We start from the raw sequence: 22,291 nt of genomic DNA, 5'->3' as shown, positions 1-22,291 counted from the left end.
TAACTGTTCTCTAAACATCTCATATTTATTTTTTAATATAAATTATAGATACAGTTTTATTTTTACTTTTGTACCCCAAGAATACCTTCTTAGAACTTCTTAGAAAAGCATAAGGATATCCTGAAGTATTTTAATGTCTAAACTTTCTTGTTATTAGTATTTGTTTTTCTCAATTTATGGCTTGACAATAGAGTGTTCGTTTGTTCTGTATGTATTTGTTCCTCGTCTTTCTTTCATAAAATGCCCCTTTCATTCAAAAAGCATTAATGGAGCAACTATATGAGTAGACTATCGTATTGTATAATGAGCACTATAAAAACTGTGTGTCCTGGAGAATTTGGGTTAAATTATCTGGCTGGGCCTGGAGATAGCACTTTAGTAAGATACATTTTGAATATCATGAAATTTAAAGAAAAAATTGCTAGCACTTAAGATAGTCAACTTGGTTAGTTGATATTAATTATCCTGTTAATTAAGGATTTTGAAACTCAGATTCTCCTGATTTGTTGTTCAATTTCCTTTCTAAAATTTTAAAGTACTTTTCTTTTATTGCTTATTAGCTATTTGGTTTAACTTTAAATTGCTAAAACTTTTTGAAGAATGAAATGTATTTTACAGTTACCATTTACATTTAATGTGTAAAATTGATTTTAGGCTTTCATTAAGTCAACTTTTATACTCAAGGTTTAAAATTTTCCTTGATTACAGGTGGCTCACACCTGTAATCTCAGCACTTTGGGAGGCTGAGGCAGGCGGATCACGAGGTCAGGAGATTGAGACCATCCTGGCTAACATGGTGAAACCCTGTCTCTACTAAAAATACAAAAAAATTAGCCGGATTAGCCGGGCGTGGTGGCACACACCTGTAATCCCAGCTACTTGGGAGGCTGAGGCAGGAGAATCACTTGAACCCAGGAGGTGGAGGTTGCAGTGAGCCGAGATCACTCCACTGCACTCCAGCCTGGGTGAAAGAGCGAGACTCCGTCTCAAAAAAAAACAAACCAAACCAAACCAAACCAAACCAAAAAAAACTACTTTCCATTGCTAAATGTGTTTCCGGCTCAAGCAGAGATACTGGTTGCCATTTACTCAAATAAGCAAGCCTACTAATTATCTGCAAATGGCATGTCAAGTGACCCCCAAAATTAAACATCTTTATGTAAAAGGTTTTCTCTTCTAATGTTTACTTTGGTCTCAGAATCCATTATTTAATTAAACAGTTATATTGTTTATCCAGCTAATGCAACTCAGTGCGTAAGAAGGCATTTACTTAAATCTAAGAATATACTTGAATTTTTATTGCTATTAATTGTATTGGTGAATTCTTTTGTACCATAGCACCTTTCAAGTTTGCAAATGCAGCTCTTTTGCTGTTAGATGTAAGTGCCTCTGTACCCATTTCATAAAGACTCATCACCTATTCTGAGACCTTGATTTTGCCACCCCATCACCCTTTTCCCTTCCAAAGGCAAGGATAAACCAGAGCAATTGTAGCAACACGAAATCGCAAAAGAAAGACAAAGCTTCATGGTTCTTTTTAGACCATACTAACCGAGCAGTCTCAAATCTCTCTCATGAAATTTTAGTGTTTCGAGTAATCTCCCATGGTTTTTAGATGGTAATAGTAATGTCCTTTTACCTCTACCAGTTTGTTCCAGACTTCTTTGATATGACAAATGCGATACGGTGTATAAAGCTGGTCAAAGTCAAGAAAACTTTGGTAAATACTCCTGTAACTATAGATACTAGTGGTTCCTGCAGGGTATTGGTATTCCAGACCTGAAAGATTCATACACAATCAATCTGAAAGTCAGAGCAGAGCAAATGCACCATAAGCTGTGAAGTTACTTAGTGGTTCTTTGACTGCTTAACTGAGCTGGTGAAAGTCAGGGCCTGTGTATATATGTTTAAGTGATAATCTGCATCAGTTAATTTTCCTGTTTCAGATCTGCCAGTTCACCCTGACCATCTTGAAAATAAGTTATCTCTGATCTCTGTCTGTATGTTACTTCTCTCCCCTCACCAATGGAGAACAAATGTGGGCAAAGTAAGTAAAGCAATCACCACCTTTGGAGGGAAAAATTGGTCATGTTCTATGGATGGTGGATCAACTCTATTGCGGATAGTCAGTAACATTTTTACTCTCTAACTCATCATTTACACTTCAAATCTTTTTTATTTAAATGCTCTGAAGCTGTAGCTTTGAATAATAGTCTTCGATGTGGTAGGGGCCTTAATCACCATCATTCTAGTCTAACTCGTCTCCCATCAAATCCCATCCTATGACATTCCTGATGAACATAATTTAGCCTCTATTTAAAAATATCTATGATGAAGAGTGCATTGTCTTACCAGAAAGCCCGTTCCACTTCCAATTGTTGTGAGAGTTAGAAAGTTATTCCTCAGATTTGGTTTAAACCTGGCTCCCTATTCATTCCACACATTGACATTAGTTCAGTTTACAGGAGCTACATAGAATAGTCTACCATATTTTCCTCATGACTGTCTTTCCAATATGTGAAGTGAACTATAATTCTTGCCTTCCTCCTAAATGTAGTGTTCTCCAATTTCATTTGGTATGCCTATTAAAATGCAGAGTCCTGTTTCTCCAGAGGTTTTTGTTGATTAGGTTTCTGGTAGGCCTAGGATTTCTGTCTGTTTCGTAGTGTGATCTGTGTTTACATCCGAGTAGTTTTATCAGGCTGTTTCTTGTCTGTGGAATTTTGGAGGTCCAATAGCTTTCTTTTGTCTTGTACTCTATCCTTTAAATTTCAAAGTGGCAGTGTTTCCACTGGTTTAAAATTCTCAAGAATCTTGTAGTTTTCCTGTGTATATTAGAGAAATTCACTCCTGAAGAAAAGAAGCTTGTTTATAGATTTTTCTTAGATAATCTTGTCTCTATTTTGGGGGTCTGCTGAGAAGGCCGAGGGGGTCCATGAGTCACCTGTTTAATCTCTTTAAAGAGCCTTTTGTGTGACTGAATACTGATTTTTATCTTTCTGAGGTAATAGCAAAAGTGTTACCAGCCACACTTCTGGCTTTTTCTCTACAATGCACTTTTCTGGCAGTGAATCCTTAATTTTTGCTGATAACATTTTAAGTCATCAAGTCCTGGCCACTTTTGGTTTCACCGTTCTTTCCCTAATTTTTATCTTTCCTTTTACGTCTTACTATAAGCAGCGAGAAACCAAAATGTGCCTTCAACACTGCTTGAAAATCTCCTCAGCTATATGCCCAACTTCATTGTTTACAAATTCTGCTTTGCACATAACTGCAGGACACAATTCTGCCAAGCTTTCTATCACTATGTAACAAGTATCACCCTTCCTCCAGTTTCCAATAACACCTTTCTCATTTCCACCTGAGTCCTCACTAGCAGCCAGCTTTTTTCTTTTTTCTTTTTCTTTCTTTCTTTCTCTTTCTCTCTTTCTCTCTGTTTCTTTCTTTCTTTCTCTTTCTTCTTTCTTCTTTTTCTTTTCTTTTTCTCTCTCCTTCCTTCCTTCCTTCTTTCTTCCTTCTTTCTTTCTCTTTCTTCTTTTCTTTTCTTTCTTTCTCTCTCTCCTTCCTTCCTTCCTTCTCTCCTTCCTTCCATCCTCTGTGTCTCTCTCTCCTTCCTTCCTTCCTTCCTTCCTTCCTTCCTTCCTTCCTTCCTTCCTTCCGGGTCTCATTTTGTCACCCAGCCTGGAGTGCAGTGGTGTGATCTCAGCCTACTGCAACCTCCACCTCCCAGGCTCAAGCAATTCCCCCGCCTCAGTCTCCCAAGTAGCTGGGACTACAGGTGCACACCACCACACCCTGCTAATTTTTGTATTTTCAGTAGAGACTGGGTTTTGCCATGTTGCCCATGCTGGTCTCAAACCCCTGGGCTCAAGTGATCCACCTGCCTGAGCTTCCTAAAATGCTGGGATCACAGGTGTGAGCCACTGTGCCTGGTCTCCAGCAGCCACTTTCATGTCCGTATTTCTATCAATAGCCTGTTAATAATGATTTAGGTATTCTCTAGGGTAATATATATTTTTCTCTACCTTGCTTCTCACTTCCTTCTGAAGAAGCAGAGTTGTTAACATCCATATTTCTACTAAAAGTCTGTTTAAGATAGCCTTCTATCTTTCTAACTTAGCAGACTTTTAGTAGAAATATGGATTCTAACAACTCTACTTCCTCAGAAGGAAGTGAGAAGGTCTTGATCTGTCGCCCAGGCTAGAAGTACAGTGGTGTGATCACAGCTCACTGCAGCCTTGACTTTTGAGTTCGAGCAATCCTCACACCTCAGCCTCCCAAATAGCTAAAATTACAGGTCTGCCCCACCAAGCCTGGCTAATTTACAAAAAAAATTTTTTTGTTTTGTTTTGTTTTTGTTTTTTGAGATGGAGTCTCGCTCTGTTGCCCAGGCTGGAGTGAGTGGCATGATCTCAGCTCACTGCAACCTCCACCTCCTGGGTTCACGCCATTCTCCTGCCTCAGCCTCCCAAGTAGCTGGGACTACAGGGGCCTGCCACCACGCCCGGCTAATTTTTTGTATTTTAAGTAGAGACGGGGTTTCACCGTGTTAGCCAGAATGGTCTCGATCTCCTGACCTCGTGATCTGCCTGCCTTGGCCTCCCAAAGTGCTGAGATTACAGGCATGAGCCACAGCACCTGGCCAAAAAAAATGTTTTTTAAATATAGGGTCTTGCTATGATGCCCAGGCTGGTCTTGAACTCCTGGCCTTAAGTGATGCTCCTGCCTTGGACTCCCAAAGTGTTGGGATTACAGGAGTGAGCCACCATGCCTGGACTTAACGGGTTTGCCCAGAGAATACCCACCAGTGGCGTCTGTAGCTGTAGCATTTACCCCAAGATAACTTTGCCAAGAAATATGCTTTTATTATTATTTTCGCATCCCTCCGGTATATTGACTTCAGAAACAAAAGACATCACTCTATTGATGACATTCTGTTTTTAGTAGCGATATTTCCATTTACAAAATATAGTAATTCTCAATCCCTGAAAATGTCAAATCCTAGAAAATGTGGCATTCCTATGAATGATGTTAACATCATTATTGAAGAGTTGTTTGCCAAGACCAGCTCGGCTGGGGAGACCCTAACCCAGCGGCGCTAGAGGAATTAAAGACACACACACAGAAATATTGCGTGTGGAGTGGAAAATCAGGGGTCTCACAGCCTTCAGAGCTGAGAACCTCGAACAGAGATTTACCCACATACTTATTGACAGCAAGCCAGTGATAAGCATTGTTTCTATAGATTATAGATTAACTAAAAGTATTTCTTATGGGAAATAAAGGGATTGGCTGAAGTAAAGGGATGGGTTGGGCTAGTTATCTGCAGCATGAATATGTCCTTAAGGCACAGATCGCTCATGCTATTGCTTGTGGTTTAAGAACGCCTTTAAGTGGTTTTCGGCCCTTGGTGGGCCAGGTGTTCCTTGCTCTCATTCCGGTAAACCCACAACCTTCAGCATGGGTGTCATGGCTATCACAAACCTGTCACAGTGCTGCAGAGATTTTGCTTATGGCCAGTTTTGGGGCCAGTTTATGGCCAGATTTGGGGGCCTGTTCCCAACAGTTGTTGGCCAAAGATGCATTTGATTAACCTGATTTTTCTGTAACAGACGATTCCGATGATTCAGATGATTCTGGTGTTAGCTCTGTTTAGAAATAACTCCAAGAACAGTTTTTATATTTTATTTTCACATTGAAAATCAGTCAGATTTGCTTCAGCCTCAAAGAATGTGTCTAATGTAAAATTAAATGAGCGCTGGCAGCGAGCTGCACTTCTCTTTTTCTAAATGGAAAAAGGGTTAAGGCCTTTTGTCTGATCGAAAACCCTTAAAACAGCCATCTGACTCAAAGGCCTGACAGAACCAGGCCCACCATGATTATCTAGGATAATCTCTTGCATGTACAGTCAACTGATTATGGACTTTAATGACATCTAGCGACTCCTGGATTAGTGTTTGATTATGTAATTGGGGACTGCAGCCTAGCCATATTGATACATCAAAAAGACTGTCACGGTGTCTTCTATCACTTATTCCATTAACCAAAGCTGCCACCTCACATAACACAATAATTTATTTTCACTTGGACATTTAGGTTTTAAAGGGACTTATTCTCAGAGACATGTTAGGAATCAAAATAGAAATAGTTCTATATCATTGGCTCATTGAACACAGTTCTTGAATTAGCAGTTACAACTTACAAGTTGTAAATTGTTTTTCCATGAGGCCTTAAAAGTTTCATGTACATTAAATATAAATTTCTTTTGGCTGGAAATGGCATTGGTACTATTTAAATAGTCTATTGCTGGCTGGGCACGGTGGCTCACACCTGTAATCCCAGCACTTTGGGAGGTTGAGGCGGGTGGATCAATTGACGTCAGGAGTTTGAGACCAGCCTGGTCAACATTGTGAAACCCCGTCTCTACTAAAAATACAAAAATTACGTGGGCGTGGTGGTGGACACCTGTAATCCCAGCTACTCCGAAGGCTTTTATATGCATTTTTGCATGCAAATTTTTAAGATCTGTGTGGTAATTAGACATATAATCATAGTTATAATTATTATTTTATACTGAAAAACTTTCCAAAAGACATTTAGGGTATCGTGGCCAAAGTGAGTCACTGTTTTATTCAAAACTACAGTCAGTTCAACCACAAGCTTTTCTGAGTGTCTATTGTAGTGGATATATGTGCTTTTCTTTGTCAACTTCCCCATCAGTAAAAGCACCCTAATTTTATTTTGGGGTTCCACTTTCTCCCTGCCCTCAGTAATTTGGTTAGGTTAAGACTCACCCTCCTCATATCCCCCATTTTCCAGGTTTACTTGGAAAATAGTTTCCAGGTTTACCATTTTCCCATTTACTTGGGCAGTCATCATATTCCAACTCACTGGCCACACGACTCGTGTGGGGATGGGCCTGTAACCCACGTAAGTCAATGAATAAGACCCAGTTTGGTAGTTATTAAGATATAGGTTGATTGCTTAAAATCGTAAGAGTGGAAGAGTAAGAAGGAAAGTCAAAGAGAAAACAGTTGAGGCGGAAAGAAAACGGAGTCATTCAAATCATTATTCGTAAAGAGTTTCAAGAAGTGGCGTATCAATATTCTCAACTTAATAGTTGGGCAATATTTATGTTTTTGAAACTAACAACTAAAATACTTGGATAAAATATTTCTCCTGATTTAAGTAACTATAATTTCAGTCATGATTCATTGTTCCCAGCAGGATCTGTATCTGTGTAAGTGGGCATAGTATTGATTTTTTTTCAAAAGAGAAGATAGGTGATCTCATTAATTTCTTTTTCACATCAAAGCTTTCCTTTTAGGGTTTTTTTTTTCCTTCTCTCAAAAAAAATACTGAATGAGTCAGGGTGCTAATCTGCTTTGCTCTAGTAAATTCTATCTTCTTATTGTAGAGATGTTTTTCACCGTAGTAATAATTTGCTTAGCTGCTTGGTATTTACTCATGTATTCATTCACAGTTCTTTATCAGGCTTCAGGTATGTACCCAATATTGTGCCAGGTGAAATGAGATTCAAAGGTGTCTCCTAGCCTAGAATGTAAATTCTATAAGGACCTTCTCACTCGGAGCACAGTATTGGCACATTATCAGAAATCTATACAGATGCATTTAGGATGCATTTCTGTAACAATGGTCACTTGTGAGGTGCCATGCTTGACTTTCAAGTATTGCCTGAAACTCAAACACAAGTTGAGGGTTTGAGCCTTTGTACTTGTTTCCTACAGGGCAGTTATTCTTCAAAATGCCCAGGTTTAATGATACTTATTTTTATTTTTTATTATTTATTTACTTTTTTGAGACGGAGTCTCACTGTCACCAAGGCTGGAGTGCAGTGGTGTGATCTCGGTTCAATGCAACCTCTGCCTCCTGGATTCAACCGATTCTCTTGCCTCAGGCCCCCAAGTAGCTGAGATTACAGGTGTGCACCACCACACCCAGCTAATTTTTGTATTTTTAATGGAGATGGGGTTTCACCATGTTGGTCAGGCTGGTCTTGAACTCCTGGGCTCAAGTAGTCTGCCCACTTCAGTCTCCCAAAGTGCTGGGATTACAGGCATGAGCCACCATGCCCGGCGATACTTATTTTTAGTAGTTCACAATGAAATAATTAATTATATTTAGTGCCAATACAATTTCAAATAATGATGCTGGAATGACACCCGATACCACAGTAGACAATGATTTTGATCTCTATTAGTTTACTAGTTATAGTGGGTTAAATAGTGACTTCCCACCAAAAATGCCCACATCCTAATTCCTGTAACCTGTGAATGTGACCTTATTTGGAAAAAGGGTCTTTGCAGATGTAACTACGTTAAGAATCTCGAGATGAGACCATCCTGAATTATCTGGTTGGTCCCTAAATCCAAAGACAAATGTCCTTTACAACAAAAAGAAGAGAAGAGGGCACAGACACAGAGGAGAAGGCAAGTGAAGATGAAGGCAGAGACTGGAGTTATGTGGCCACAAGCCAAAGAATTCCTGAAGCCACCAGAGGCAAGGAAGGATTTTCTTATAGAGCCTTGGGAGCCAGTACACACCTGCTGACACCTTGATTTTGGAATTTTAGTCTCCAGAGCAATGAGAGAATACATCTCTGTTTGAGCATTAAGTTTGTGGTAATTTGTTACAGCAGACCTAGGAAACTAATATGTTAGTTCGTACTGATTATTTAATTAAAGACTCTTTTTGTATTGTTTTGTTTTCTAAATAGTCTGCAGAAACCTACCTCAATTTTTGTCTCCATCCAATAGAGACACCTGTCTGTCTGTTGAGATTTGGTGGAAATCCAAGGGTTAGTGTTTCTGGGTTATTTTTCGCCTACCACAGATAGTGCTGAAAGCCCATTTAGTACACAAATATGACATTTCTGAATAAAGTGGCTTCAACAACTGGTCTGGAGATCCAAGTGCTATTCAAAAAAGTGACACTCGTTCTGAGAGGCGATTCCTATGAAGGAGAAGCTCCATTTGCGAAGTTATAGCAAGGTTCCTTCCATAATGCACAGCAGCTGGGCCAGGGAGCCGGGAGTCGTTGCTTCTGGCCTACCCATCTCTGGGCTACTTCCCGCAACTCACTTTCCCTGTGTGCCTGGAATGCTTCTTCCTATGAGGCCGTTAGTCAAATTAAGTAGAGGCCTTTAAAAATTAGCCATCCATCCAATCTAGAGAATGTCCACTACGCTTCATTCTTTCTCCCTTACCCTGTTGATTTCTTTCATATCACCCAGCGCTGATGGTAATTGTATGAATACGTGCTTATCTGTCTGTCCTCCCACCCCTAACTCTAAATTCAAGGAACTCTATAACTGCACCTAGCATATTGTCTGACACTCCTCAATAAAGACGCATTTAATACATAGACAAATAATGAGTGAACATTTTGAGCGGAGGGCCGGAAAATGTCTATTTACTTTGGAGTTGGAATCAGACTGTTCAAGAGTACTTTCAAAAAAAATTTTTGCTACGTCAAACATCATTGAATTTCAGGATTGAAAGAGTGGTGGTCATATAGCTCAATCCCCTCCAAACACCCCCACCCACCAGATGCGCGAATGCCCTCTTCAGCCTTCCTGATAAGCATGACGAAGATGCTGGCGGAAGCATCCCTGGTATCAGGAAACTCATGACCTCACTAGTTTTGATCTTTTCCATTTAGCTTTCTTTTCCCACTCCTCCCAGTTATTGCAACCTTAATTGTAGCATTTTACACAACTGCTGCTGCAGAGTTCTGGAAGTCTGGGGGTGGGAGGGACGGGGGAACCCCAGTGCCTATCTCCAGCCTGCGGTCACCGACGCGGGTCCGGGGTGGGGGGGGGACTGCCAGGGAACTCGCGGCACCCCGTGCTTGCTGAGTTCGCCCGGGCTCTCGGCCTCCCTGCGGGCAGGGGTCCTCCCTCCCCAGCGCCGGGTCTCTCCTCCCGCAGGCCCGCGGCCACCTGCAGCGGCATTCCCCGCCGCCGCCCCCGCCACCTGCGCGACCGCCCTAGCCGCTCGAGTCCGCTCCTCCCGCTCAGGGGCGGCTGCGGAGGGCGCGGGGCGCACGCGGGCGGCCACCCGACTCTTCCCTCCCTTCTCCCCACCCCAGCCTGCTCCTGCTCAGCCCCACCTCCCCACGCACTCGGCTGCCCTCCTCCTCTCCTGAGAGTTGCCCCGCACCTTGGGCGAGGAGTTCGGAGCGGCCCCATCGCAGAGCCCACGGCCGGCCGAGCGCGCGCGACGCAGGTGCCCGAGCCCCGGCGCCGCCGCCATCTCTGCCTTCGGTCGAGTTGGACCCCCGGATCAAGGTGGGACCTGCTTCCCTCTCCGACACCCCCTATTGCCACCTCTTCCCGCTCTGGGTAACTCGAGAATGGGGCTTTGGGACGCGCGTGGCAGACGCGGAGCCCCGCGGGCCGCTTAGGGACTGGGAGTCCGGGGCAGCTTAGCGGGACCACCAGAAGGGCCAGCGCCCGGCGGGCGGCGGGGGTGGGGTGGGTGCGACGCCGGGCGACTCTCGGCTCCCGTGGGGCGAGGAAGATCTGGACACACGGCTGACAGCAGCCGGCAGCGCCTGGAGCGAACCTGCTCGGGACCACCGAGAGAGCATGCCACCCGGCCAACTTCTTTTCCAGGCTTCGTGCCTACTTTGGAAACTGAAGGGACTGCCACCTAAAACAGTAAACCCTGGGGTCCTGAAGAGAATTTGCTGGTTCGAATGACAAGAGAAAAAATAATTGTTCTGTAGGGATGGTTTAGACCTCAGCTTTTGTTTCCCACCTCCCCCCTTCCCTGCAAGCAAATTAAACAACAACAGTAGCAGCATCAGCAGCAAAACCCCAAACCCAATCCTAACCAAACCACTTACTGAAAGGGATTTGTAGTGGTGAGAAAAAGAGACCCAACTGAGGAATCATTTGGGAACCGCAGGTATGGTGCCATTTAAAAACTGATTCTTTCTGGTGTTATTTCTAGAACTTGTGTTTGCAAACAGATTAGAATTCTGGGCTCTTGTCAGCCCAATGGAGTTCTTTATACTGAAGGGTGGCCTGGGGTGTCCTCTGTTAACATTTATTTCTGTAAGTATTAAAGTATATTGAAACGAATACCCTTTCACGGCTCTGGAATTGGAATCAGAAAATCTGAGTTTTGGTATGATTTCCATTTTATGATCTATGACACTGTGGTTCGTTTAACCTCAGTGGGCCTCAGTTTCCTCATTTTTTCAAGTTGGAGGGTTGGATTAAGATAATTTCTGAGGGCCTTTTGAGAATATCTAAGGTATGCCCCAGAATAAAAAAGTATAATTCCTTACCTCTTTAACTTGTTACAAACATTGCTAGTTTCATAATTTCATGAAAGAAAAACAATCTGTATTAATCTTGGCAGTAGTTTATAGGCATTTATGACTTAGGCTTTTAGGATTTTCCCACCAAAACGTATAGAGAAAAACATGTATAAAGAGCTCAGAAACATATAGATTTATATGAATATTTACACCTCTCATATTACCTTAAATAATCTTTAAGCCAGTATTTGCAACACTGCAACAAAAATACATGGCTTTAGCATAGCACGTATTCTCTTTAAGTATTGTACATCTGGAAGAAATAAAAATATGTTTGAAGGAAAACAAACATTGCACCTTTCCTATCAATTATTGTTCTTGAACAGTGCTGGCTACTTTTTAGCATAAAGTTGTGGGCAGAATGTTAAAAAATTGGTTTCAGGTCACTTCTGAGCCGCTGTGAAATTAAGCACAATAGCAGAGATGCCAATTTTAGTAATGCAGTTAGTTGCCTTGGAATGAATCCCAGAAAATAGCAGAGATTAACTAAACAGATAAACCAGAAATTAGGAATGGACACACACACACACAAAAGTGTCTACAGTGAGTATGTACTGTGAAGGGTTAGTGTACTTCGTACTTTCTTTTTGATTAGAAGAAAATGTCGGGTTGTTTTAGCAGACAGAGAATGTTACAGTAGCTTTTGTTGCTACTTCTAATGTTTTATCAGTAGCATTTTCAAGATTATTTGAAACTTAGTTATCACTAGTAAGGACAGGTTTAAGACTATTTCTGCCTCTTTTCGGTGGCTTGGATTCAAAATAATAAAACAATCTTTTCTCACCCACATGTGCTTTGTATGCAATTTGGGAGAGTGAAATGGATTTGAAGTACTCTTTTATGAGTACATTTTAACTTATTTTCAGTGCCTTTTTGCCTTTGGGCTGGAAATGTCATAAGTTACTCAGGCATTTATCTTCCCTCATATTCTCTGGTGAAGTAGAGATAGTCATCTCCGTCGAAACAGATGCTCAGAGATTTAAGTAAATTGCTTGTTGAGTGAACAGGGAATCGTAGAACTCAAAAATACCCTGGTTGCTAAGTCATTTGGAAAACAACTGAAACTGGATGGATCCAACAGCTCACGGTCCACAGCCAACTCATTCATGGCTTGGGAGTGTCATCATGGGTGGCAGAGGCTCTGTTCCTCCTTTGTAATGTGGGGACTTACTCTCTCAGCAATTTACTGAGAAAAAAGTAATCTCTTCACACTTAGATCACTATTATAGGAACAAATGGTGTGTATTTGTGAAGTGCAATATTTCTGGGAGGTCTTGGAAATAAATACTAAAAGTATCCAGAAAAAAAAAAAAGAACTCTCTTGGCAGATATTGTACTGCATTTTTCATACCGAGAGCCAAACACACCCACTTAAAGAGTAGGTCCTGTGGAGTTAAAAATGAAGAAAAAGGCTTATAGTCTGCTCTAATTCTTAAGACTTTATGTGATTTACAAATTCCAGTTTTAATTAAATTAGAAAGTTGCAAATGTTCACCTACTGGCCACACTCAGTATGTACAACCTTTTGGAGTTGCTCTTCAAATACGATCTGCTTATAGTTTGGAATATTCCTTCTCAAACATGTTTTTTGGAGTCTTGCTATGTTGCCCAGGCTGATTTAATACTTTTTGTGACTTAATAGTGATATTACCTGTTACCGTCACACATAATCTTATTAATATTTAAAATATTTTAAAACTACAAATCTTATATAAATATAAATAAAATCTTTAAAACATTTGAACTGTAATGAATATAGAGAGAAGTATATAAAACAAATTTAATGGTTGACAGATAATATGATAAATCATTATAATAGGTAATTGTAAGGCAAATTTCTCATTATTCACCACCCCCCAAAAAAGAACATTGCAAATATCCCAAAACTTCTTGTTTGTTCCTTCTTCATCACAAATCTAATTTACCTTTTTTTAAAAAAAGAAAGTTATTTACTTATTTATTTTGAGACGGTGTCTTGCTCTGTCGCCCAGGTTGGAGTGCAATGGCACGATCCCAGCTCACTGCAACCTCTGCCTCCCAGGTTCAAGCGATTCTCCTGCCTCAGCCTCCCAAGTATCTGGGATTACAGGCGTGAGCCTCCACACCTGGCTATTTTTTTTTTTTTTGTATTTTTAGTAGAGATGGGGTTTCACCGTGTTAGCCAGGATGGTCTCAATCTCCTGACCTCATGATCTGCCCACTTCGGCCTCCCAAAGTGCTGGGATTGCAGGTGTGAGCCACCATGCCTGGCCCAAAAAAAGTTTTATATGATTATGGTAGGCATTAAATCATAGATTATTTTGCTTAACATTATGTTTATGAGATTAAGGGATTTCTTCTCTCTCCTTTAAAACAATATTTTTTGAAAGAGTTATCTCGGCTGGGCATGGTGCCTCACGCCTGTAATCCTAGCATTTTCGGAGGCTGAGACGGGTGGATCACAAGGTCAGGAGTTCAAGACCAGCTTGGCCAAGATGGTGAAATCCCATCTCTACTAAAAATATAAAAAAATTTATCCAGTCCTGGTGGCAGGCGCCTGTAATCCCAGCTACTCCGGATGCTGAGGCAGAGAATTGCTTGAACCTGGGAGACGGAGGTTGCAGTGAGCCAAGATCGCACCACTGCACTCCAGCCTGGGAGACGAGTGAGACTCTGTCTCAAAAAGAAAAAGAAAGAAAGGGAGGAAGGGAGGGAGGGAGGAAGGGAGGGAGGGAGGATTGTCTCTTTTCCCTGTCTCCAATTATTCTCTTCACACTGTTAAAAAAAACTCGTTCCTATTAATCTTGTTTTCAATATTCTGCTAAAACTACATCAAGGTCTACTACTGTCAAGTTCACCAATGATACTACCTTTGCTCATCCAGTAGTCAGTTGTCAGTGTTCATTTTACTTCACTACTGGTAGCATTGTCATGGTTATTACTCTGCTCCTTGAAACAGTCCCTTACTGACTTCCAGGACACCATGCATTCTTGATTTTCCTCCTTCTTCACTGGCTGCTCCTTTCTGTCTCCTGTGCTACTAGCCTCTCCTCTTTTCTTAGAGGTTTTAACCTTGGAATACCTTAAGGTTTAGCTCTTTTTTCTCCATGCTTTTTGATGATTTCATGCAATCTCTCTATGTGTGTGTGTTGATGATTCCGAAAGTGATAGCTCAAGCCTTGACTGCTCCCTCTGGACTTCAGATCTTTATATTCCAGCTGTCTACTGAGCATTTCCATTTGGATGTCTAGTAGGCATCTCCAGTTCAAATTCTCCACATGGAATCTTCATCTTTCCCAAACCTGCACTATCTGCAGTCTTCCTCATCTCCATCTTTCAAGTTAGTTAGGCCCCGAACCTTGGAGTCATCTTTGATTCCTCCTATTCTCTCATACCTCGTTTGTAATGTGTTGGGGAATTCTCTGTGCTCTATCTTCAAAACAAATCCAGAATATAATGACTTCTCGTTACTTCCCTGGCTCTGTTACAGGAAAGGGGTCCCAATCCAGACCCCAAGAGAGGGTTCTTGGATCTCATGCAAGAAAGAATTCAGGGCAATTAGGTAGAGTAAAGTGAAAACAAGTTTATTTGGAAAGTGAAGGAATAAAAGAATGGCTACTCCATAGACAGAGCAGCCCCAAGGTCTGCTGGTTGCCCATTTTTATGGCTATTTCTTGATGATATGCTGAACACGGGGTGGATTATTCATGCCTCCCCTTTTTAGACCATATTGGGTAACTTCCTGACATTGCCGTGGCATTTGTAAACTTTCATGGCGCTGGTGGGAGTGTAGTAGTGGGGACAACCAGAGGTCACTCTCGTCATCATCTTGATTTTGGTGGGTTTTGGCCATCTTTTTTACTGCAACCTGTTTTATCAGCAAGATCTTTATGACCTGTATCTTGTCCTGACCTCCTATCTCATCCTGTGACTTAGAATGTCTTAACTGTTTGGGAATGCAGCCCAGTAGGTCTCAGCCTCATTTTACCCAGCCCCTATTCAAGATGGAGTTGCTCTGGTTCAAACGCCTCTGACAGCTCCCACCCTAGTACAAGGTACCATCAACTCTCACGTGAGTTATTTCAAGGACCTCCAAACTGGTCTCCCTGCTTTTATTTTTTGCCCTCTTCAATACATTCTCAAAATAGCAATCAGAGCACTCCTTTTATAATGTATGTCGGATCATGTCACTTTTCTCCTCCAAACTCTCCATGGATTTCTGTTTCACACAGAGTAAAAACCAAAGTCCTTAGGATAACCTCCAAGGCCCTACCTGATCATTCTGCCTGCCACTTTACCTATCTGGTCTCATTTCCTACTGTTCTTCCTTTCACTTGACTCAGTTCCAGCCACACTGGGCTCCTTGCTATTTCTTGACTATATTAGAAACCATCTTTTCATTTTAGCTTTTCCTGCCTTGAATGCTTGTCCTCCAGATTTCCACATGGTTTGCCTTGTTACTGTCACTTCTTTTAAGTCTTTGTTCAAATGTCTCCTTTTCAATGAGGCCTACTCTGATTACAGTATTTAAAATTACATATCTTCTTACCTTGTAATATATTCTTTTTCCTTTCCTTTCCTTTCCTTTCCTTTCCTTTCCTTTCCTCTCTTCTCCTCTCCTCTCCTTTGTGTCTCCCTATAGCATTATTTTACCTTATAAAATACTGTGTGACTTTTTAATTATCTTTTTTTTTCTGTCCCATTTCCACTAGAATGTAAACTCCACAAAGGCAGAATTTTGTCCTGTTTTGCTCACTGTTATGTCACTAGTGTGTGAAATAGGGCCTAACATGTAAGAGGTGCTCAATACTTTTTTTGGTGATTGAATGCTATTGTTTGTTCATTTTTATTCCTGGATATATTCAATTCTATAAATATAATACATTAATTTAAAAAATGAATTCTGATTATGCATATTTAGTTTCCTTCCTTTCTTCTTCCCTCACCCATCACTTCTTCCTTCCTGCCTTCCTCCCTTCCTTCTTTTTTGCCACTATAAATAAAGCAGCTATGATCCATCTACAAGTGTGCTAGTATACAGAAGTTTCTTTAGAGCATAAAACCAATAGACAAATTATGGGCTAGCAGGACTTGCAGACTTCAACTTTATTAGATAATGAATGCCACACATTTTTAGTGTGGATTCACCAATTTGCATTCCTGTTTTTATTGCTCTACACCAGATGGACAAACTTCGTATTGCCAGAACATTTAATTTTTCGCCATCTGATGGGTATTATCTCATTAATAGTTACTACTTTAATTACTGGTGAGATTAAGCCCGGTGTCTGTGAGGATAGGTTAGGTTATGCTGCAGTAACAAATAATCTTCAAATCTCATGGGCTTAATGCAATTCTTCATTGATGCAAAGTCTCCTATGGACTAAGACAACTCTCTGGGGCAACTTCTCCATGTAATAACTTGGAGATCTAAGTTCAGGGAAACTCCATCATTCTGTAACTGTAACAATCTGGAACATGGAACTTTCCCATTTGGTGTGGTAGGGGAAAAGACAGCAGGGATGGATACTCGTGAGCCATCTTCAAATGCTTCCATCTGAAAGTGACATGAATTATTTTCAAATGCTAAATGTAAGTGTTTAAGATAGTCATATGGTAATATGACCCAGTAATTCTATTCCTAGGTATATACCTAAGATGGATGAAAATATACATCCACACAAAAAGTTGTACAGAAGTGTTAGTAGCAACATTCTTCATAATAACCAAAAAATAGAAACTACCCAAATGTCCATACACTGATGAATGGATAAACAAACTGAGGTATATCCATACAATGGAATATTATTAGGCAATAAAAGGGAATGAAGTGCTGATAAATGCTTCAACATGGATGATCCTTGAAAACATTATGCTAACAGAAGGAAGCCAGTTACTAAAGACCCCAGGATTTTATTATATGAACTGTCCAGAATAGGCAAGTCCATAAACACAGAAAGTAGATCAGTGGTTGCCAGGGATGGAGGAAGCTGGTGAAAGGGGAGCGACTGCTAATGAGGAAGAGGTGCATTTTGGGGTGATGATAATATTTTGAAATTAGACAGTGGTGATGATTGCTCTGTTAGATACATTCACTCAATGTACTAAACTTAGTGAATTGTATGCTATAAAAGAGTGAACTTTATGATATATGAATAATAGACCAATAAAACTGATATTTTAAAAAATACTTTAAAAATCAAGTATATTTCTATATGCCATCAAGACACAGAAAATGAAATATTTTCGAAATGCATCATTTAAAATAATTTCAAAAACATGAAGTTCCTGTGAAAAACATCTAACAAGATGTTCAGGGACTTTTATGGAAAAAATTAGATGAGATTTACATCTTATATTAGGGAAGAACTCAGTATATGGAGACAGATAGTCATACATTTTAGGACTGAATGATTAAAGGATATCAATTTCCTTTTCATTGTTATAGACTCAAAACAGTCTCAATAGGATCTCTATTAAATTCCTAACAATTTTTTTAGAACTTGACAAGCTGATTCTAAGATGTATATGGAAAGTCAAAACCCAAAGAATGCTAAAGCACTCTTGAAAAAGATGCAAAATGGGAGAATTTGTGCTATCAGATAGCAAGACTCGTTTTAAATCTGTAGTAATCAAGACAATGTTTCTTTATTATTTCTTTTTCCCTTCTACTTTCTTTGATTTTTTCTGTTCTAACTGCTTAAGTGAATGTTCAATTAAATGTTTTATTCTAACAGATTATAAAGGAATGATAGCACATTAATTTTCAGCCTTTCTTCTTTTTGAAAAGTATTATTTATGGCTTTGAGCTGCCTTCTACATACTTCTTTATCTGTGTGAAATAAATTTTGAGATACTGTTTTCACTAAGATCAGTTTAAAATATGTTCTGATTTTCATATTTCTTTTTGCCCAGTTATTAACTTAAAAGTATTTTTCTGGTTAATTGAAACTTTAGTCAATTTGGAGTAAGCTTCTTGATTTCTAATGTTTCTTTTTGCATTAAAGCCTATTTTGTATGATATTGATATAACTCCACCAGCTTTCTTTTGTTCCGTATGTGCATGTTAAATCTTTTTTCCATCCTTTGCTTTCAGATTTCTACATACTTATTTTAAATGTGTCTCTGTATCCTATATCATTTTTCTGTCATTCTGCATTCAACCTTTCTATATTCTTATGTTTTAGATGTGTCTGTAGTAAACAGCATTTATTTCTTAAGGTATTTTAAATTCAATGTCTTTCCACTGGAGAATTTTGTCAGTTTACATTTAATACAATTACTGATATATTTAGGCTTGTATTTACTTTCTGCTTTCTTTATTTGCCCATAATTCTGGTTATTTTCTTTTTTATTGACACATTTTAGGTTGATTATTTTTATCACTTCAAATATTCTTTCATTACTTTAAGAGTTATACACTCTATTTCTATTGTTCAGTAACTACTGTAGGAGTTACCATATGAATCCTTAAGTTATTGAAGTTGAAAATGAATACACTTTGAGCACTAATGAATACAGGAAAATACAGAGGCCTTAGCTTACTTTAACTTCATTTAATACTCTCTTGCCATATATTATAAGCATCTTGAATTCCATTTATTTATTCAAATATTTATTGAGAGCTTACTCGGGGCTAAGCATTATTCTAGATACTGAACAAAATAGATGAGCATCCCTGTGCTTGTAAGACATAACAGAGTGCAAACAATAAACTTAATAGAGTAAATCATACCATATACTAGAAGGTAGTAAGTATATGGAAAAAAAACTAGAGCAAGGCGAAAGAGATTAGGAGTGCCGAGAGAGGGAGAAAGAGAATGAATGAGAGTGAGTGCACATAAGTACAAGTGAAAGTGAGTGAGTGTGCCCTACCTTTGGACCAATACTGTCTATAAAGTTTGTGGGAACATATAAATGTTTTATCTATTTTCACTAGATAACAGCTGAAAGGTTTGAGCCAAATAGAGAGTCTCAGGTGCTTCTATAATGGTATTATAATAGGCTTTAAAAACGTGAAAAAAACCCATGTTTAAGAACAGCTGTTACCAACTATCTGTTTTGTGAGGGTGGAGGACAACTTAGTTTTTCTCAGAATTAATTATACTTTCTTATTGTAACTTTAGCCGCTGTTATTTGGGTGTCTAAACCTATACAAATTAAGAAGCTATGAACATGAGAGAATCAAACAATTAGATTTCTGTGCACACCAACAGAATTTCTGAACCAAAGTGGTTTGTGTTTAGGAGATGAAAGAGATGATAAATCATACACACACACATAGATAAACACACATATATGCATGTGTGTGTGCGTGTGTGTGTGTATAAACACAGAGAGAAAACATACTGGCATACACATAAGCACCTGTTAATTGTAGTTGCTGTTATAGTAGTAAGATGTTATCTCTTAGAATTATGGTATACTTATCATATTAGACCTATCCAGGAGGTAGCTGGGTATCTAGTGTGGTGATACTATCTAGTGTGGTGTCTTGCAACAACACTGCTAGTCATAGGTCTGATTTGGGGGAGAAAATATTTTTTTAAGACAGTGTCTCACTCTATCACCCAGGCTGAAGTGCAGTGGCATGATCATAGCTCATTGCAGCCTCAGTCTCTGGGTTCAAGCTACCCTCCTGCCTCAGTGTCCCCACTGCATGCTACCACACCTGGCTAATTTTTTCAAATTTTTAGTAGGGACGAAGTCTTGCTATGTTACACAGGGTGGTCTCAAACTCCTGAACTCAAGTGATCCTCCCGCTTTGGCCTCCCAAAGCGCAGGGATTACAGGTGTGAACCATCGTGCCAGGCTGGGAGAAAAGTTTTGTTGACACAACAAACAGGATGCAAAGAAACAATCTATAAAAACAGTAATTTAGGCAAGTGGCGTCTTGGTCTTTTGATTAATAGGATTCTAAACTTGCAAATCAGTTCTTATGCAGGAGTTCTTATTGGCATTTACCGATGCTCTTTAGCTGATGTTTGTTTTTACTGACCAGAGGTTCTGTGGGAATCTCATTTATTAATACTTACAATGTGCTTCATATTCCTCTGCATCTTTGAGGGACAATTAAATGTCCACTCTATGGAATCTTTTATAATTTCCCAATCATAAGTAATTACTCTGATTTCTCCTAATTACCCTTTTTTCTAGGTAGTTGTAATTCTTTAAGTCTAAGACAACATGGATTTTTAAGCTACACCACTGATATAGTTTGGATAATTGTCCCCTCCAAATCTCATGTTGAAACTTGATTCCCAGTGTTAGAGGTGAGTCCTGAAGTGGGAGGTGTTTAGGTCATGGAGCAGATCCCCAAAGAGTGGCTTGGTGACATCATCACAGTAATGAGCATGTTCTTACTCTATTAGTTCCTGTGAGCACTGATTTTTAAAAAGAGCTTGGCTTGTCCCTCCTCTCTCTTGCTTCCATGCTGTCACTATGTGATCTCTGCATGCTGGCTTCCTTTCCCCTCTCCTTTGCCTGCACTATGAGTGGAAGCAACTCGAGGCCCTCACCAGATGCCGGTGCCATGCTTCTTGTATCGCCTGTGGAACCATGAGCCAAGAAACCTTTTTTCTTCATAAATTACCCAGTCTCAGGTTTTCCTTTATTACAACATGAATGAATTAAGATAACCATCATTTTTGTATCAGTAAAAAGAAAAAGCTCTGCATATTTAACTATTATACAGTATTTTTTATCATTTAAAAATTTATACTTATTCAGATAGCTCACTAAGAATTATATATATAAACATTTTTATTTAAATCATGTCATTCTCATAAGGAAAGTATAAATCAAAGATTTCGGTTAAGGGATTCTTATTCATATTCAAAGTCTGTTTTTTTCAAGTTGCTTTTCATCTCAGAACTGTTGATGTAAATATTTTCCCAAACAGTATCATACTCTGGGCTATCAAGAATATTTGTGATACAGCAATTCAAAACAGAATGCCTCACTATTGTTTCTGGGATTTTCTTCCAAGCTGGTTCATTTTGCTACTTTTGATGCGGCTTTTAACTGATCTTGTAAGATGTCAATATAGGGTTTTTTGGAGTTCATATTCTTTCCTCAAATGGTCTTTAAATAGTTTGTTGACTAAAATATTGATAGGTTAAAATTGTCCAGTTGGTCATTAAGAAAGTGTCCAGTTTTGATGTATGCAATCAATAACAACCAGATCACAGCTGCTACCAGGCCATCGGGAATTGTAAGATGCTATAAATTTAAACAATGATGCTGATGCCAGAGGTGTTAAAATATTGTGAATCTTAAAATAGAAGACATACAATACTACTCTCTTCCTTTGTATTTCTTGTAGTTCAACTAAAAATCTCACCTTTCGTTGGCCCCTAGGACTTTGTGAGTAGCTATTTTCTCTGAAATCCCATAGTACTTTATTTAATGAAAGGAACTAAGTAATAATTTGGGGTGAAAATAATCCATGTACATGGTTAAAAAAAACTTATTTATGTATAAAGCAGTAGCCCTCTGCTCTACTACCTACACTAAAGGGTATAACCTGACCCTAGGAACAACTAGTTTGAACCATTTCTGGTTTTAGTCCTTCTTCCTCTAGGGCTAAATTGTATGTGTATACTGTCTGCTTTTTTTTTTCATTTATCGTTTAAGCAGATACCATAGTAGAAGATAATTTAGCCTACTCATTTCACCTCCTTTTCTTTTTTGCTCCTCCACATATATTAATTTTATGAGCTCCTTTATTGGTTACATTTGTCATTTCCACCACGATATTTGTTCCATTAACTACAGACAGTTTCTCTTGAACCCCTGCTTCATGAGTTTGGGATATTTCACCCTTTCTCGTCTCACCATCTCTCCTTGTGTATTATAACACCTAAATCTGACAACTGTATGGTGAGAGTATTGATAATATTTTAGGTTTAGTATTTATTATTAAATTTTGTATTTTTGTCTATTGGTTGACCCTAAAAGTTGA

At 39.4% G+C, this 22,291-nt stretch overlaps 1 protein-coding gene across 4 annotated transcripts in view; it reads left to right on the top strand.

Annotated features, from left to right (window-relative positions):
* Positions 1-22,291, top strand: part of LEPR (leptin receptor) — a 214,987-nt gene that overhangs the window by 94,158 nt on the left and 98,538 nt on the right. Inside the window, exon 1 of one of the 4 annotated variants that reach the window (XM_034966895.3) lies at positions 9,734-10,309. The exons of 1 other annotated variant lie outside the window; for it this stretch is intronic. The gene's annotated coding sequence lies outside the window, so the exon portion shown is untranslated. Of the gene's footprint in view, positions 1-9,733; positions 10,310-22,291 lie in introns of those variants that run through there. 2 more of the 4 variants (XM_055117709.2, XM_034966871.3) reach the window with 2 other exon arrangements.

Source organism: Pan paniscus, chromosome 1 (genome assembly GCF_029289425.2).
Source record: "Pan paniscus chromosome 1, NHGRI_mPanPan1-v2.0_pri, whole genome shotgun sequence".
Taxonomy (NCBI): domain Eukaryota; kingdom Metazoa; phylum Chordata; class Mammalia; order Primates; family Hominidae; genus Pan; species Pan paniscus.
Note: the sequence above shows the minus strand (reverse complement) of the source record. Positions and strands in the feature narration are given on the sequence as shown.